This window comes from Coffea eugenioides, chromosome 3 (assembly GCF_003713205.1).
Source record: "Coffea eugenioides isolate CCC68of chromosome 3, Ceug_1.0, whole genome shotgun sequence".
Classification (NCBI taxonomy): Eukaryota; Viridiplantae; Streptophyta; class Magnoliopsida; order Gentianales; family Rubiaceae; genus Coffea; species Coffea eugenioides.
This window is the reverse complement of record NC_040037.1, coordinates 38,605,068-38,620,920: the sequence shown is the minus strand read 5'-3', so window position 1 is coordinate 38,620,920 and position 15,853 is coordinate 38,605,068. Positions and strand designations below refer to the sequence as shown.

General features: G+C 33.9%; 1 long non-coding RNA gene across 6 annotated transcripts; it reads right to left on the bottom strand.

The window, feature by feature from the left end:
• Positions 1-1,271: 1,271 nt before the first annotated feature.
• On the bottom strand, positions 1,272-10,309 carry LOC113765658. Of its 6 annotated transcripts, none has more exons than XR_003467758.1 (8): positions 9,947-10,309; positions 6,738-6,843; positions 6,165-6,360; positions 5,928-6,003; positions 5,756-5,817; positions 2,810-2,903; positions 2,543-2,592; positions 1,272-1,413 (listed from the first exon to the last, which is right to left on the bottom strand). It is a non-coding gene; the product is annotated as an uncharacterized LOC113765658 (long non-coding RNA). The 6 variants fall into 6 exon arrangements; XR_003467760.1 differs by lacking the exon at positions 1,272-1,413 and adding an exon at positions 1,420-2,187; XR_003467759.1 differs by lacking the exon at positions 1,272-1,413 and adding an exon at positions 4,342-4,377 and having other exon boundaries at positions 2,144-2,592.
• Between the last annotated feature and the right edge of the window lie 5,544 nt (positions 10,310-15,853).

Below are 15,853 nucleotides of genomic sequence, written 5' to 3'. Positions count from 1 at the left end.
TTTATTTTATTTTTTGTTTTTTAGGCTATTTTTTATTTTTGTGTTTTTGGTCTAACCTTGAAAAATTACAGCTTGAATTTACTTTTTGGGCTGCCATTGGAATAGATGTTACACTCATTTGTTATTTGGTAACTTTTTCTGCTCTCTTTTTATGACAAAAACTTGGATAGACTTGATTTATTAGATCTAATGTTCAAATTTTGTCACATCTTCATTGTGCATATAATGCTTGAGTTGGTAAGATGATGTGATAAATTTTAAATCACTTGATTTACGGATTGGCCCAAGTCATTTCCTCTTTTCATGAGTAGACAGACTTGTATGGAAAATAAGGGATAATTTTAGAAACCTCCCTTGAGATTTTTCATAATATCACATAGCACTTTTAAGGTTTCTAAAATTTCACTTACCTCTATTGAATTGACTTTTTTTGTAACATTTTAACTCCTTTGGGAGAAAACCAAAAAAGATAAAATTTTACTTCTACTATTATTCTTATATTATGCTATTCATGAAACTTACATCAATAAAAAAATGACAATAAGGCAACAAAGCCCAGCTAAAAAAATAGAAATTGCCTATGTTGTTATCATAGAAAAAAATAGCATAGGCAATTTTTTGATATTTTATCATAAGATCATTTTTCGATTAATCATTTTAATACTAGCTTATTAATATATTTTTTTTATATAAGTAGGCACAAACCACACGAAAAAAAAGATTCATTTAATTTTGAATACAACTTGAATTACATTATGTATTAAAACATATTTCCTGAAAACATTGCTTGACTTCTTTTAATCCGTCCCACAAAATTTTCGTAGGTGTAAATTACTTACCAAAGTCCTTTTAAATGGTTGACGTTGCTAAATTTAACTTAATCACCTCCTTTGCTACCCTGCCACCATTTGCATATATAGAAATATGGACTAATATTGGATGGTCATTCTGTTTTTGTTCTGAATTTTTTGTTAAATAATTATTAAATATGGACTAATATTGGATGGTCATTTTTTTTGGATAAAAAATTCTGTTTTTGTTTGGAATTTTTTGTTAAATAATTATTAAGAATGTAAGGGTAATGTCATCAAGTTGTGTTTGTTGAAGAGGGTATCTAGCCTTGTCAAGCTAACAAAGGAAGTAAGTGAAATTTTAAAAATTTTAGGGGTGTTAAATGATATTAAGAGAACTCTCAAGAGAGATTTCCAATTTCATCCCAAAAAACAACTAAGAAGGGTACAAAAATTGTAAAACACTTTGACTAAACAAAGGATGACTTAAGGCATGTTTGATAACCCAATTTAGTATTTAAATTTAATGAATTTAGATCTTAATATATTCAAATCGTTCGATAACTAAAAATTATTTCCATCTTCACTATCTTCTTTCTCCAGTGCCTAAAATCAGTGCCAGCTGCAAAAAAGCTAAGCTCTTCAGAAGCCTAAAATCAGAACAAAATCCGCTTAGCATCAGAGGCAGCAACTAAAGTACAGAACAAAAGAGAGCGTTGCCCCTCTAGAATTCAACACTTCTATCTGTAACATTATTCAACAATATAGCAGGTTGTTTGCAGAATTTGGAATATCAAACATCTTTTATTGCTAGTAACAACAAAGAAATTTTAAAATATAACAGAAAATTGGCCCTCAAAAATCTCAAATACACCACGGATGCAAATCATATAGCTTTTAACTGTACCTGGCAAATTCAGAGTTTCAAAGATATTCCCTTGCAATTAGTACCAAAATTTAACCTTAATGCATGTATGACAATATGAGCATATAAGCAGAGGTGAATAAGCTACACCCAGAACATTACATTCCATTTCCTATACATATCTATGCACACGCTCACTTTGTTTTTGCATCTTTTCCTATACATGATATGTATGCATATGTGTATAAATACACATATACATATATAATATGCATACACACACACGTAGATTGATGCATCTATGCAAATGTCACCATGGTATCAGCAAAAAAGTGTCTCATGCGCTGATTATCAGAATTCAACTCTCACTAAGAAACAGATTATATACTCAGAAAATCACACCAAAATTTTGGAAGCATTCAATTTAAAGCTATCAAATTGCTTTTTTTCATCAGTAACAACTACTTCTCCAAAGAAATGAGCTGGCTGATAGAAATGAACATCACATCTCATTAATGCTTCTTGTTAATGCTGCAAAACAGCCAATGTTCCACTAACATTCGGCTAAGGCTTGCAATAATCAACAACCAGTTCTAGTAAATAAATTGACTTCAATTTACAACCAAACTCTGTTAGAAACCATCTATTCAGTTCTCTAATACAGTCTTTCGACTAATTTTGCCGGAATAAAACCGATAGAAACGAATACATATTCAAACTTGGAAGAGTGAGATATGTTAAAAGTCTCTATCACTCCAGTTAGGGACTGTGTACACCTCTGAATTCGGCAAACTTGAAAAAAAATAGATAAAAATAGAGTCACTTTCCTATAATAGAACTCCAAGAATTACATGTAACTCACTATAAAAAAACTGTAATCACTGACCAGCTAGTTCAAGCTTCTGTCTACATCTTGGGTTTATAAGTCCAAACCATCTGCAGCAGAAAATTAGAATCCTAAACATTAGAAACAAAGGAAATCTGATAGTAGCAAAACTAACAAAACGAATACCCATTCAGCAGATACAAGTTTTCACAGTACGGCAATAAAGAAAAAATTTCTTTTAGAAACAAGAAACACATATGACGTTGAAAATTTTCTTGTAGCAGTATATGCTCAATAAAACAATGAATATCAAGCTGATGTGTGTACCTTCTCAAAAGTAGATGTACAGGCTTGGAGCAAGCTACTTCGTTCTCCCAAACTCACTGGGTTCTGTTTATTTACTCTTCCACATCCTATTCCTCTGCATCCTCCACATCCAAAATACCAATAAGGAAAATTCTAAACCTTTTTTTTTTTGCAAAATCAACAGCATGATTACAAAATCAAGCCCTTTTTTACAAAAAAGAAAAACAAAGAGACCAAAAAAGAAGTCTTTTTGAGTATAATGCATTGTTAATGAGTATAATGCATAACCATTATGAGAAAAGATATCCTCCCCAAGAATAATTCAAACTGAACCTCCCAGCTTCATATATGATTCAGATGCATAACAATTCGTGTTGAGAATGCAATAGTTAAAAAAAAAAGAAATTGGTAAAATTAACAATTTCAACATGCAGCAAAACTTCGTCAAAACCACTAAATAGCACATAAATCAGAAATTTGAAATTCAAAGTTAAGGTAATCTAGAAACATGACGGCAAATAAAAAGAAAAAACGATAACCTGAAAAGCTAAATCTTTTTCTCCTTCTTTTAGTATTTCCTTGTGATTTTCCTCAATCTATCAAATAGGCAGCAATCTAAGATTATGAGGGGCAGCAGCAAAACTAAAGAAGTAAGCAAAAATTTAAGAAATGAAAAGGAAGCAGAAACTTGAAGGTCCAATCTAGTGTAAAATTGGAAAAATGACAGGGAAATAAATCAAAAAACATTCACAACCTGAAAAGTTAAATTTTTTTTCTCCTTTCAGTAGATATTCCTTCCATTTTTCCAAACTGTTTTCACATTTAAATACTATAACGTTGAGATACCAAGAACCATACACCACATACACTTAAAAAAATGACTTCACCAATAATGACTAACCATAGAAAAAAGGGCTTTAAAAATCTCATTTGGCAAATTCACATACAAAGGAAATAAAAGCACAAGTAAGATATTGTCAATAATATTAAAAAAAACCCAAAAAAGTATAAATAAACAATTATTATTAGACTAAACTTGGCTATTTTATCTTACAATTACTACGGGCAGAATCGACTACTATTGTAGGCAATGAACCACATAGTTCAGTTGTCAACTCTGCTTTACCCAACTTGCTCACAAACGCTTCTAGAACAGAGGCGATGTAATTAAATGATAATGCTCAAAATGTAAAAGCATTTGCTAAAAAATTGATCTTCTAGTTTTTAAAACATTAATGAGATGTTATGAAGATTAAGGTGCAAAGAAGAAAAGTAAGTTTGTAAAATCTACCCATTAAATTGGCGAAACAAAATGTGCAACCTAACCATGCTATAATAATAACCAAAGTAATAGGCTCTTTGAAGAGCTAAGAGAACTGGAAAAAAAAAAGAAAGAAAGAACAGGCCAGAAAAGAAATTGCCCCAGTCCAAATCATAATTCGAGAGTAGAAAAGGCAAAGAAAATTATAAGGCACAACTATTCAATATGTTATTTTTAACTTTCACAAGCAAATGTATCAACCCCATGGAAGTTTCTATTCTAACTTCCTAACCTTCAACCAGCACCTTCTTGTTGAGGAAAACAATCTCTTCATAGAATCAAATAAACAAAAGAACGCAATTAGTAGATAATCTAAATATGTTAATTTTCCTATCAGCATATAAATTTAAGAATTTAGGGAAGGGAAAAAAATTCTCTTATTCAGGGACTTGACTATACTGCACCGGTTCGCTGCATTTCCTAATCGTAAGAAAAGTCATTTCAATTAAAGACTAATTCCACTTCGCATTCCCAAACTCACACCACTTTCTCACTTTACACCATAAATTTTTATTTTGGATATTTTGCATTCTAAACTCTTACGTTTGGATACGTTGCACCAAAAACTCTCAAGTTTGTCTTATTTAAAGCAAATTAATAATTATGTTCGTAAAATTAACGAGACAAATGATGATAAAAATTAATGATAATGTACCGTTTTATTTGAGCTGTGATCCCTTAACTTTTTTTTTATCACCTTTAGCGCATCATTATTGATTTATATGGCTTCAATCATTATTAGTAAAATTAACGAGATAAAAGATTGTGCAAATTACTGACAATGTATTATTTTATTTTTTGACGATGTTGTGGCACCTTTTGACCACTTTCGACATGTTATCATCAATTTATTGAGTTCTCTATGCCATTAATTTTGTTAAAGTTGTCATTGATTAGATTTAAATGGGTCAAATTTGAGAGTTTAGAATACCGAATATCCAAAATTCGAAAGTTTAGGGTGCGAAATATTTAAAATTAAAGTTTGGATTGCAAAGTGAATAAGTGATATAAGTTCAGGGGTGCAAAATAGAGTTAGTTCAAATAATTTGAGGTCATGCGATGCCGGAAGAAATAAAGAAAAAATGGTGAAGATACTACTGATAACAGCTGCTAATATACCAACCCATATGATGTGTCGCAGTTGTTGCATTTATTCAGGTTGAAATAAATGAAGTTTTTTTGTCCAAAAAAAAACCAATAACAAAATCAAAATTTTTGAAAAAAATGGGGACCCAATACATTAGGCATTAGAATCCGCAAAGAAATGAGGAAAAAAACTACACTACAATCAGAGTGGCAGACAAAATTTGCAAGTCCAAAAATAACGGTGAGAAAAATGGAGTTGTATAAAGCATTAAGGAAACCACTGGGATAAAGTAGAAGCTTGTAGTGTAAAATTGATGTTGAACCCATAGCCAAATATTTTAAAGCAAAACAGGAAATCTTTTATGACTTCCGGCAAAAGTGACTTACCATAAATATAGATTGAAAGCGAAACAAGGTAAAAGATACTTAAAACCATGAAACTTTCCTCAAATTTGTGTAAAATTATTGTGTTTTTATGAATTTTGATGCATTACATGGTTAAAAGAAATTACCTAAGCAACGCAAGAAAACAACCCAAAAATAATGAAATTGAAGTTCACCTCAGGAAATTTCCTTTCCTCTCCAAAAATGGTACAAGAAAGACAGTAGTAGCTGCATAGACCTAGAGAATGAAGAAACCCAAAATTATTTAAGGAAAATGACAAAGCGGAACAAAGAAACAAAGAAAAGCCAAAATTTTGTTTAAGTAGAAAATAAATCAAAATATCATACCAAGAAAATGCGCGAGGCCTTCAAGACCTTCTGGATCACTAAAAGAACCTACTCCAACATTCATCGACGCTGCGCACTGAAACTCCAACAAAATACGCATTAATGACAAGGAAAAATGACCAAAAAAGTAGTAGAATTTTAATAAAAATAATTTTCGCATGAAAATTAAATACTAAATCAACAAAAGAAATTAAGCAGGGTGAAAAAGAAGAAACCGGATGGGTTGAAATTTAGTACCTTATCAGTTTCTGGATAGCTGATGAGGAGGACCTCGAGAGCGTTGTGAAGAACGATTCTTCAGTAGTCTCTTTTGTTGGTGCGAGGCTTCACGATTTCTCTAACTTCCTGCTCGTTCCTGGCTCCAAACGCCATTTTTCTTCTCGGCAAGAACCAGAGACAGAGAGAGCGAGAAGAAGCTGAGAAGAACAATGAGCTGGAAAGCGAGCAAAACCAACAGAACAGGAGAAGAGAAGGCTCAATTTTCTAAAGTCTGACAGCAAAAGTAAAAAGCTATTGTAAAATGACTATGTTAGACATGAGTTGAAAATATATAGTCCATTCAATGAGTATTTTGAGGGAGCAAAATGTAATTGAACAATACAAAATGAGCTGCAATAAGCTAAGGCTACGGCTTGCAATAAGCAGATGAAGTGAGTAGATGAAAAGTTAGAAGGACAAAAATACCCCTGAAGTGAGCAGATGAAATTGCAATGAACAGGAATCCAAAACGTCTTCTTATATATTATATTATAAAGATACATATAAATACTGAACAAATTTAAAAGGCATAATTCAAGAATAACATCCTACCTAGAATACTTCGGACATAATCTGAATCTTCTGATACATCGAATAGAAGGTCAGCTCCAAGGGCATACAACAATGAGTGATTTAGTTCATTCAAATAACAAGTGACCTGAGAGGGGAGACAGAGATTTGTTATAAATAATGAATGCATACAACAGCAAAAATAACTTATGCTTCCTCTTCTTGAAATGCATTTTACATAACCTGGTAAAATGTATGCTAACATATTAATCAAGAAGATGAGCACTCTGTAGAAGTAGACTTTAAAACAAAAACTTCCAACAAAACTATTGTTTAGAAGGATTTCGAGTTTTTCTAATCATAAACTTCAAAGTAAGGTAGATGATTATTTCTATCATCCAATTTATTATATAAAACAGACAAGAAGAGAATTAAAGATACAGGAAAAGCATGTTTGAATCTTTGAGACCAGTAATGTAGCTAGTTGCCTCTAGGTCTCATCAAAGTCCTCATCTTCATATACACTCTCACTGCAAAGCGATAAACACTTAGTAATCAATTTTCTGAACATACAAAAAGTTGTGTACATGCAACTGCAAGAATGAGTAATAAGGGTAGCATCATGAGAGTTCAGCAATAACTAACATTTGCATAAAGCTTGTAATAAGGGCAGAAAAAAGACATTTTCCCAACAAAAGCAGTAATCAGTTGTATGAGCTTTAAGAAAAAGATCAAGCAAGAGGTTGGAATGACAAAAATGCTCCTAAGGAGAGCAGATCAAATGTAATCAACACTAACCTCTGTTCTTTGAACATTTTCTAAGGATATTTGTAAAAGTATAAGCTAGCTGAATAAATGAAGCAATGGTATGACTTATTGACTCAGAAGGGCTAGTGGCTGAGATGAAAATTGACTCAAGAATTGAGGCAATGGTATCCAAAAACCAATGAACAGCAGCCAGTTGTACCAGCTGCAACAAAAAGAACAAGTGCCGGGCCAAAATGAAAAAAATGCCGCTAGGGAGAGCAGATGAAAACCAATGAAAAGAATCCAAAAACGCCTTCTTATAATATATAAGGATATATATATATATAACAAGCTATTTTTTTTGAAAAGATAACTAAAGGCCGAAGAGCCCAAAGAGCAAAATGTAATAATGATTAGGGCTGAAGAATTAAGGAATTGAGGAAGATAGAAGGAGAGGAAAGAGAACAAAAATGATAGGGAAGATAGACTTCAAAATAAGGAGATAAAAGAGTAAAATTGATTGTCTGGGTAAGGAGACTACAATTCACATACAAACTGATCTTCATTACATCCCCAATCTCCTATGTATAGATTCAGCTTATAGAGTAGTTACCATGTAACTAACATTCCTCTTGCAACTAATTGGTCTAATTATCAGATTGGGTCATAACACAAAACTTGCTTATCCCTGTTATAACTACCATGGATGAGATTTCAATTCCATGAGTAATTTTTCAAGTGTTCCGCCAAAAGCACCGGCAATATCCTCCGTAGTAACAGTCAACAAAAGATCAACTAACTCTGCAGGGATTAACTCAAAATGCTTCTCTACAAGGACTAACTTAAAATTCCTCACATGGCAGCCATATAAAATAATTGCTGTTTTTTAGACATAGGTTCTACAAAAAGGGTTATTTTTCTAGCTATAATTGGTGTTTTGCATATGAGTATTTCCCTCCTTCGGATTGATAGAGAATCAATACTGCACAAGAATATAAGATTGGTAATTAGAATTACCTCTGTAATTCTTTCACTGAATATAAAGTAATTAGAAATACTGTTGTTATATGTTATCAAGCATTTTTAAAATATTTTGTATCAAATGTTAGTGATATTTTCGAAAAAATCATTCAAAACATCTTTTACATTTTACTAAAATAAATTTTTTCATCCCTAAATTTTAAAATGCTAACTTCAAATTTGGTTCAAGCCTAGGTTTCTGATCACTTTTTAACTTCAATACACCATATGACCCATATATAGTCATTTTTATGTGCAAAAAGGTCAGATATTTGTAGTTAAACAAATTGCTCAACCCGCATTCATTTTTGCTCCTAAAAAGGATTTGTAGTTAAATAAATTGCCCAACTCACATCCATTTTTTGCCCTTAAAAAGATGAGTTTTAATCTTTTTGTCCCTAAAACAATGATTACGTATAGGTCACAAGATGAACTTAGGCCAAAACTTAGTTGGAAACCTAGGGATCAAAATTGATCGACTTGATTTTGTAAGAAATGTAAAGTTCAGTATTTTAAAATAAGGGATGAAAAAAATCATTTGCTAAAATGTAAAGGATGTTTTGAATGATTTTCCATGCTTTTCTCAATAGTTCATGCAATTAGTTATAAGTTTCAACTTTCAATTAGTATATGTATATTATTAACACAGGGGAGAAGTGTGATTTAAAAAGCGGATAGAGGTTTCAATTTTAACCATTAAGCTAAGCCCTCGTCAACTATAGTGTTATAAATCTGTAAAATAAGCATTTTAGTGTTCCACTTAATATTATCTTATAAACTATAAGCCATATTCTATATAACTGGAGCTGAATTAGAACTAAAAATATTTACGTAGCAATCCATGTTTCTTTTTTCTTTTTTGGAACAGCAAATGCCGAATGCATAAGAAATGTACAGTTTTTTCTTTTTGCCCTTTTCCCTTTTCTGAGAAGATAAACATAAATTGATCTCTTTGAACCAATTAGTCATCTCTTACCATTGTCAGAAGTTTAAATTGGCATCCCTACCTTGTAACTTTGTCACGGTTTTTGAGCTTTGATGCAGGCCCATTAGTTTTTGCCCAAAATTCATTTTCTTTTTGTTCTTTTTAACCACTGTTCTGATTATATGCAGGAATTAGCAACTAATGGCAGATGCATCTTGATCATCACAATTCCATTCTAAGCTCAATTCTTTATTTATTGTTCATATGTATTCTGCTACTGCAGAAATAGCAGGTTTGGTTTAATAAATTGCCCTGCAAGTTAGGCATACACTACAAGTCTTGAGTACCATTAGTCACTTCTACAAGTTCTCCAACGCCCATCTTTCATACAGGCCAGCTAAAAAAAATTAGTTTAAAGTAGGTGAGCTCCATAACCCACCTCAAATCTACCAGCTATTTTGCCTACAAATCCCCCTGAACAATCAAATCTACAAATCATCCGCTTCAAGAAAAGGGAAGAAATAAAAAAAGGATAGAGAAAGGAAAAAGGAAAGCTAACCAGCTTGAGCTGGGGGGAGCGGCTTCGAAGGAAACTTAGCCGCCGGCTTGGATTGCTGCTGCCTAGCAGCTGCAGGAGCTGGGGTTTTCTTAGCTGCGGCCATAGGAACCTTCTGAGCAGCAATCAACTGTGATAGGTCTTCAGTGTCGTCATCTCCCAGTAAATCAAATGGGTTCAACTATCAAAACCAACCCACAAAAACCCCTCAGACTTCCTTTTCAACCGGACCTTTTTCAAGAAAGATTAATCAACGGTAAGTGTATCACAATATTTTATCGATCTATACTATCGAAGAAGAGGGACCAGAGCAGGGCTTGATGAACAAAGAGACAAGGGAGAAAAATGGAACGGTGTGAAAGAAAGAGAAAATAAAAAGAAGAAGATAGAGATGGAGGCTAATAAGGAGGCGGGGAATTATCTTTAGAGGGCTGGAAACTTCTTTTTGGGCTAAAAGGACGATCCTAACCTGGAGATGGTTGTCTACACACCACACAAAAGGCATCTTTTGGGTTATTATTGTCAACACAGTTTTTGTGATGGTCACCTAATTACCAAAATATCCTTTTCAAGGCAGATGGAAAAAAGTGTAGATGAAACCGTAATCTGGCTCAATGGACATGCAAAAGGTTGTAGTACAGCCAGCATGACAGGCGGCTTGATGGTTGGTTGAAATGACAAAAATGGCACAGGGAGAGCAGATGAAAATTGCAATGAACACTAACATAAAGAAGAAAGAAAGATTCGGCTAAAGCTTGCAGCAGATGAAAAGCTAGAAGACAAAAATACCCCTAAAGTGAGCAGATGAAATTTTATGGACAAAAATGCCCAATGAACAGGACCCAAAACGTCTTCTTATAAGATATAAAGATATTAGAAGTAAAATTTTATCTCTCTTGGTTTTCTCCCAAAGTGGTTAAAATGTTACCAAAAAAATCAATTCAAGAGAAGTAAGCGAGATTTTAAAAATCTTAAAAGTGCTACGTAATATTATGAAAAATTTCAAGGAAGGTTTCTGAAATTATCTCTTAATTTTTGTACAAGTCTGTCTACTCATGAAAAAGGGAAAAGACTTGGGTCCATCCGTAAATTGAGTGGTTCAAAATTTGCTATATTATCTTACCAACTCAAGCATTATACGCACAATGGAGATGTGACAAAATTTGGGCATTAGATCTAGTAAATCAAGTTTATCCAAGTTTTTGCCATAAAAAGAGAGTAGAAAAAGTTACCAATCAACGACTGAGTGAAACATCTATTCCGATGCCAGCCCAAAAAGTAAATTCAAGCTGTCTTCTTTCAAGGTTACACTAAAAACATAAAAATAAAAAATACCTAAAAATACAAAAAAAAAAAAAAAAAAAAGAAGTAAAAGGCGTCTAACAAAACACGCCTGCCGTGGATGACTATGGGGGAAGGATGTAAGTTCATTTTCAATCCAACCAGAGTGAATTATTGAAATGGCCCAGTCAGTTCATTATTGAATCAAAATTCTGAGCATAGACTCAGTCAATCCAAGATGATAAGAATCCAGTGAACACCACAAGGTAGAAAAACGCATGGATAGACTCAATCATCCTTTGTATGGTCAAGTCTTTTACATACCCTGCTTTAGTCGTTTTATTTCGTACAAGTCTGTCTAGTCGTGAAAAAGAAAGCAAATAAATAGCAAACAATAAATAAGTGTAATTCTTTTTCAATACCAGTCCAATTAGTAAATACAAACTGTAATTTTCTAGGATTAGATGCAAAGAAATTGAATTTTAACTTCCCTTTTTTGCTTTTCCTTTACTCAATTGAATTGAATTCCATCTTAGACGGTAAATTCATATACCTTGATCTTTTGTAGACCTTCAGGATAATTGAAAATCATCCTGTCTTAGCTTTTGTTTAAGAAACCATCTTGCTAGTGTTCGTCCGAATATTTGGCATCTGATTTTCAATTCAGTAGTAAGATGATTTTAATCTTCTATAATCTAAGATAAAGTAATATTTAGAAATTAATTAGTACATATTACTTATTATCTATGTCATCTAGATTTTCTAGCTCTAACAATCAACTCTATTAAGTCCATATAACGAGGAATAAGATTATTATAAGGTGACTAAAAACGAAAATTTCAGACAAAAGAGAGAATAAATATGGATTTTCATCTCCAGTAGGCGTCAACCTCAATCCAAATAAATGAAAGGATCCTAATTAATTTCGGACGAGTGTGGAATAGGCTAGAAATAAACAAGACAAATGTAAGAAAAGTGAATGGTTCATTTGCAATTCTTGTCAATCACGTGGAGTGCATTTCTGAGCCTTACAAGGTAGCTATTCGTTTTTTAGCCTTTCCAAAGCCAAAAGGGCCAGCCGCATTATCGGGGCAGATTTCCAGTGGGATCCCAACCGACAGACTTTGTGGTCCAGATGAACCCATAAAAGCAAATGTACGAATTCCATCGAAAACTTGACGCGCGTCTTTTCAGTGGATCACAGCTAATTGCTTCGATTCGAACACTTCAACTGTAGTAAAGTAGCTAACTGTTTTCTTTGCTGGACAGATACTAAAAGCAAATCAAGTGTGTAAACACAAAAGGCAAAACCAAAAATCATATCTTCCAAGGGTTTCTAAGAAGTTAATTTACAGAACACTAGGTTTGATAAGAACAAAAAATTGCATTTACTGGTGTTGTTTCGTCGCAATAATTGAAGAGCACGAAAACCTTCCATTTGATTTTAACCCCTAGAGGCAATTACACAACTTAATCAGCACCATTTCTCCTTTTCTGTAGTAAAACATTTCTCCAACTTGACCACAGATTCAAGTTTGATCTTCAACCTGTACAGGTTATGTGAAGCAGTAAACATTTACACCTAACTCCTTCCACATATTCCTGTTAGGGTGGTTATCTAAATTTAACCATTGGTGAAAACCATCACCTATTGAACCCAAGATCTATATGGCGATTATTAAGAAATAAATTAACAAGAAAATTGCGGAAGCGTACCTGAATCCATATTGATAAACTTGATACTTGAATCCCTAGAGATTTGGGGTGGCCTTCCAGGTCAACAGGTATTCACCGATCCTTTGAGAGAGGCCTTTAGTTTCTCTCTGGTATCTTTCCTGACGATGGGATATCAGGGAAGGGTATTTTGTGGTATTACGAAATACGACAACTAAAACGATACCTGTGACCTGGGGACCATAACCCTATTTATAGGTAACATTCCTGTTACCTTTGGAGCCCTATTTCAGCCCATCATTGAAATAGGAGCCCATAAGTTTCTACACATAAAAGGGCCCACATCCTATTAGATACATTAAACCCAAACTATATTTGATCACTTTAATTGGGTTTAACCTTAATTGACAGTTTGCAATACATAATTATTCACATATAAGTCCAATGTTGGATTAAGGATCCAACAATCTCCCACTTGGACTATATGTGTAACCTTATAATTATATTTTGCAATTAACCGTATGAGCTCAACTTTACTGTCATTATCACAATGTATCTGCAACCAATTCGGTCCATCAATTACACCAATATAGGATCAAAGCGGCCTTTGTTACAATTTCGTAACTCGACCCATCAATGGTCACATATATCAATGCAATTGAATGACATGAATTATGATGTGGATGTGTAGCATGAAAATTTCATGTAATGTGACCAAAACATGCCTATTTCCAACTGGTCCACCTTAAATTTTATGAGATCAAACCATACCAAAATTAGAGTGCAAATAAATCCAAACTTTATTTATGCATAAAATATCCTTAAATCCTTAATAACTGAAAAATATCATAAGAGCATTTAAAATAACAAACTCCCACAAAAACTATACATCATTTAACACGACACCCATATGAGCAGTATGCTCATGAAACATTTTGGGTGGCAATCCCTTAGTAAGCGGATCCGCAACCATGGAGTTTGTCCCGATGTGCTCTATTGATAACTGTCCATTCTGCACTCTTTCTTTAACAGTCAGGAACTTGATATCTATATGTTTAGATTTGGTCGAGCTCCTATTGTTATTGGAATATAAGACTGCTGACTTATTGTCACAGAATAATTTGAGTGGTCTTTCAATGCCATCCACTACACGTAATCCTGTGACGAAATTTCGCAGCCAAATTCCCTGATTGGATGCCTCATAACAAGCTATAAACTCTGCAGCCATAGTGGAAGATGCTATGAGGGACTGTTTAGCACTCTTCCAGGATATGGCACCTCCAGCCAACAAGTAGACATAGCCTGACGTTGACTTCATAGTATCTTTGCATCCAGCATAATCGGAATCAGTATACCCAATGATCTCCAACTCATCTGACTTCCGATACGTGAGCATGTAGTCTTTTGTTTTCTGTAGATACCGTAAGACCCGTTTGGTTGCTTTCCAATGATCTAATCCAGGATTACTCAAATATCTACCCAACATTCCAGTAATGTATGCAATATCCGGACGCGTACATACTTGAGCATACATTAGACTCCCTACTGCTGAGGCATAAGGAATCTTTTGCATCTCTCTTTCCTCAAAAGCATTCTTGGGACACTGCTCAAGACTAAATTTGTCTCCTTTAGCCACAGGGGTGTCACCTGGTTTACAATTTTGCATGCCATACCTTTTAAGGACCTTTTCGATATAGCCCTTTTGTGATAGTCCTAAAATACCCCGAGAGCGATCACGGTGTATCTGTATGCCTAACACAAAAGATGCATCACCAAGATCTTTCATCTCAAAATTCTTAGTTAGAAATTTCTTGGTTTCATGCAATAGACCAATATCGTTGCTGGCAAGCAAAATGTCATCAACATACAATACCAGAAAAATATATTTGCTCCCACAGAACTTATGGTATATACAATCATCCACTAAATTCATCTCAAAACCAAATGAGATGATCACCTGATGAAATTTGAAATACCATTGTCGAGACGCTTGTTTGAGCCCATAGATGGATTTTTTAAGTTTGCAAACCATATTCTTTGGATCTCCTGATACAAAGTTTTCTGGTTGCACCATATAAATCGTCTCATCAATGTTACCATTGAGAAACGCTGTCTTTACATCCATCTGATGTAACTCAAGATCAAAATGTGCCACTAATGCCATAATAACTCTAAAGGAGTCCTTTGAAGAGACTGGAGAGAAGGTTTCTTTATAGTCGATACCTTCTTTTTGTGTAAATCCCTTAGCGACAAGACGAGCTTTGAATCTTTCCACATTGCCTTTCGAATCCCTTTTGATTTTAAATATCCATTTACAACCAATGGGTTTCGCACCTTCTGGCAATGGGACAAGATCCCAAACATCATTGTCCTTCATGGATTTAATCTCCTCATTCATGGCATCGATCCACTTTTGAGAATTTGAACTTTCCATGGCTTGACGGAAGTTGATTGGATCATCTTCCATCAATCCAGAGTCATCCTCATGTTCTTGGAGAAAAACAATGTAATCATCTGGCACTGCACTTCTCCTTTCTCTAGTGGATCTTCTTAATGGCACTGGTTCTTGAAGAGGAAGAGTTTGTTCTTCTATAACAGTTTGCTCTTCGACATTGTCTTGATTTGTTGTATCATGATCAAATTCAGGAATAGGGTCCTGAGCAAGAGTAATGACACCTGTGGGAATATTAATATATTCCTCTTTAAAGACAATGTCCCTTACTGTATGTTCTCCCCCAAACTCGACATCCTCAAAGAACCGGGCATTTCCTGTCTCAAAAATTGATTTGGCTGTGGGATCATAAAACTTGTAACCTCTGGATCTTTCAGAATATCCAATAAAATAACAACTAATCGTTCTTGAATCCAGTTTCTTTTCATTTGGCCTGTAAGGCCTTGCCTCAGCTGGACACCCCCAAACATGCAGATGCTTTAAACTGGGCTTTTTCCCTGTCC